This window comes from Echinops telfairi, unplaced genomic scaffold (assembly GCF_000313985.2).
Source record: "Echinops telfairi isolate 266 unplaced genomic scaffold, ASM31398v2 ScPeMD7_3;HRSCAF=10, whole genome shotgun sequence".
NCBI classification, from domain to species: domain Eukaryota; kingdom Metazoa; phylum Chordata; class Mammalia; order Afrosoricida; family Tenrecidae; genus Echinops; species Echinops telfairi.
The window spans coordinates 51,270,599-51,274,686 of NW_022103899.1; positions in this window are offsets into that span (position 1 = coordinate 51,270,599).

The window sequence follows — 4,088 nt, forward strand, 5'->3', positions numbered from 1 at the left end:
GAAGATTTGTTCGTTAATTAGGTGCACAATTTTCACTGCTCACCGAAAATGACTCTATTGTCAAACCCTGTTATTGTCATCACCGTGGCATTGAGTCAGTTTTGACTCATAGCAACCCCATGGTGAGACCAGCAGAACTGCCCGATAGTTTTCTCGGTTGTCAACAAACTAGCAGGTCTTTCTCCCGCGTTGTCCCTAGGGGAGAGTCAAAGCGTCAACCTCGCAGCAGACGAGGGCTGGATTTTTGCACCACCAGGCACTCTCCTCGTGGGCTCTAAAGACATTAGAAGTTCAGGATTTGGTTTCTCAACTAAGTGCTTTTTCTCCATGCTGTTCTTTTCAAAGAGAGCTCTCCAATGTCAATAGTAATGATTGGTCATGTCTACGGCGTGTCTACTACATACAAAAGAAAAACAATTTGGAAGCTTGATAGGACTTTTTAATTCTCCAGCAAGCCATGAAGGACAGGTCTGTTATGGTGATGTGCTGTCCAGTCCCTTCTGACACAGGCAACACTGAAGGAGAGAGCAGATTCCCCCATAGGGTGTCTAAGGCTATGGAAAGGAAAGGCTGCAGGGGTCCCTGGTGGTAGAGTGGGTTACAGGTTGGGTCACTGACTACAAGGTGAACCAATGAAACCCATCAGCTGCTCTGAGGCAGAAAGATGAGGGGATCCGTTTCCATCAAGATGTACAGTCTGGGGGACCCTACGCAGCGGTTCTCCTTTGTCCTATAGAGTCAATGAGAGTCAGGATCAACGCAGTGGCAGTGAGCTTGGTTTTGTTTGCGGGGGAGGGGGAGTATAGTTATGGAACCAGATCATCAGGTCTTTTCTCTCTTGAAGCCGCTGCTGGGTGTAGGCAGCCAGTTTGGGGATAGCGACCAAGTGCTTACCTGCTGCATCACCAGGGCTCCTGAAAGAAGATCCTATTATTGTTGTTGTTAGGTGCCATCAAGTTGGCCCCAACCCAGAGTGACCTCTGCAGAGCAGAATGAAACACTGCCCCGTCCTGCACCATCTTCACAGCTATGTCTCTGCTTGCATCCGCTGTCGCAGCCACTCTTGTCAATCCATCTCCTTGAGAGCCTTCCCTCTCTTGCTGCCCATGCTATATCCAGGGGCTGGTTTTCCCGACAACAGGTCCAAAGCAGGTGAGATGAAGTCTGGCTGTACTCCATCCAGGACGGACAGGTTTGTCTTTGTGGCAGTCCAGAGCACTTTCAGTATTCTTCTCCAGCCCCTCGGTTCCAATTCTTCTTGGGTTTTTCTTACTCTGAGTCCAACTTCCACATGCATAGGAGGCAACTGAAAATACCTTTGATTAGGTCAGGTACCCTTTAGTCCTCAAAGTAATATCCCTACTTTTCAATACTCTCAAAGAGGTCTTGTGCAGATTTCACCGATGCAAAACATCTTTTGGTGTCTTGCCTGCTGCTTCCATGAACATTGATTGTGGATCCAAGCAGGACAAAAACCCTTAATGGCTTCAATCTTGTCTCCATTTGTCATGATGGTCCAGCTGTGAAGATTTTGGTTTTCTTCACATGGAGCTGAAATCCAGACTGAAGGCTGCAATCCTTGAGCTTCATCAGTAAGTGCTCCTAGTCCTCACTTTCAGCCAGCAAGGCTGCGTCATCCGCATATCAAGGGGTGTTAATAAACCTTGCACCAAACCCTGGTGTCACATTCTTTTTCATATATTCCAGTTTCTCCGATTGTTTGCTCTGCACACAGATTGAACAAGTATGGTGAGAGGATAGAACCCTGAAGCCCACATTTCCGGATTTTAATAATGCAGTAGTCCCTTGTTCCGTTCACGCAGCTGCCTCTTGGTCCATGTGCAAATCCACAGGAGCACAATGACCCACTAATGACTAACCAGGAAACTGAGGAACAGAAAAGCTAAGTAACTTGCCCAAGATCTCCCAGTGACTGAGTCAAGACTTGAATCCAAAAACTAAGAAATCCTCTCACAAACCATGGCACTACCCTGCCTCTCTGGGACCTGGCCTCACTTCTCTTTGTAAGGAGAAAGCAAAGGCAATTCTAGTTGAGGACACATACTTAGCAAACACTCTTTGGTCAGCTGTCAAATCTTACATTGAACCATCTTCAGGGGAAAAAAAATATCTGTAGACATGAAATTGTGTGCAGAACATTCTAATAAGCCCTTGAGATCAATTTTAAAACCATTTGCTATTCTGATTGTGGCACTCCTAAAAAAAAAGTGTGCACAAACATGCTTTTCTAAATGTAGTTCTTCTTAAAACAGGCAACTCAACACTTAACAGAGCTTGGCTTTATATTTTGTAAATTTAAAATGCTGTTTTGATGAAAAGAAATTGTTGATCTGGGCCCATGGGCACCTCGTGCTACAGAGTGAAACCACCCCCTAGAGTTTTCTAGACCGTAACCTGTACTGAAGCAGGTCACCCACCAGGTCTCTGTCCCTTGGAGCTGTTTAGTGGATTCAAATCAGCAGCCCTTTGGCTGACAAGTGAGGGCTAGACTGTTGTTCCACCAGGCTTACCTTAATTTTTGTTTCATATGTGAATTTCCTGACTGGTGAAATAATGAAATTTAACACCATCCATTTCCCCAAATCACTGATATGACTGTATCAGTTTAAACTACCTTTCTAATCATTGGAGCTTCAGAAATTCCTGTGCTTTTTTATACCAAGTAGATACATAGTTTATTTTTTTAAATGTTTTCTAAATTACCATCAGGAACTCAGCAATTCAATATATTTTAAATAAATTCTCCCAAACTCATGAGAGTCGTTTTCTATACGCCTTACAGACTTTTAGAAAGGCCTTTTTCTTTTTTCTCATCTCACCTTAGCTCACTGCACAGGTGAAGGGGTTAATGTTCTCTGCCCTCCGTCTGAATCCCCCTGCTTTCTCCTTTCCTTCCGCTTACAGGGTCGACTGCTCTCCGGCGCTTCCAACTAAAGCACAGTTCCTGGATCAGCCTTTGCAATTCTGGAAATAACTCTAAAAATCTGAGGAGAAAAATTATAGCCCTGAGACAAAGAGATTAAATCAGAGCATTTTGTCAAAAGCAGCTGTTTTAAGTCCTTCTATAGGAAAAGACTTCTCTGTTGTTTCAGCCTTCCATCAAATTCTGAAAACATGGTTTTTCCTCCCACTGCTGTCATTGCTGTCAAGATTTAAAAGAGGTCATTAATCTGGGGGCAGCCAAAGTGTCAAAGAACAGGGAGGGTGGAACGGCACCAATCTCATTTCCGGCCAACAGCCTCTGCAAAGTTACTTCTCGATGAACAAGTTGCCATAGTGACCCTCCAGGTAACTGCTTCCCTGTCTACCCACCACACTGGTCCGATGCTCGGCGGTGGGCCGCAGGCTTTCTATTGATGCGCACTGCTTCTGTGGAAAACGAGTTTGAACAATGTTCAGGGACATCCGCAGCGTCCCCTCCCAGTGTCTGAGAAGACAGCCCTTGCTTTTCCACCTTATTCTTCATAAACTTGGCCAAGATGCCTAGGTTTTAGCTGTCCGTTCCCAGCTCCTGGGTGGCAATGTAACAAATGAGCTGGTTAAGAGGATTGGGTGGAGGCTGAAGACGTTCTCAGAGACGTAACCTGCAGCAAGTCTCAAAAGACAAACAACGCCACTGCCATCAAGTAGATTCCGACTCACAACATCCTCAGAGGACGGACTAGAAGTGCCACTGTGGGTGTCCGGGACTGTCACTCTTTATGGAGGTAGAGAAGCGTCCTTTGTCTCTCTAGGACTGGCTGGTCGTTTTCCATTGCTGACCAGTGGGTGCCCCACCATGCCTCCAGAGCGCCGAGTCTCCTAAATGCAGTGGGGAATTTTAACATCTGCGAGTCCATTCTGACCACAGACCTAAACACTGCTCGGTTCCGAGACGGCCTCACAGCCGAGCTGTTTGAGCCCACGGTGGCAGCCACTGGGTCCCTTCGTCTCAGTGAGTGTCTCCATCTTTTCACGGACCTTCTTCTTCACTCTCAGGATGTGCTGCGTCTGGATCTAGTCCCACCTGACACTGTGTCCAAAGTGCGTGCAAGGAAGCCTCGCCGTCTTCACTGCTAAGGAGCGTT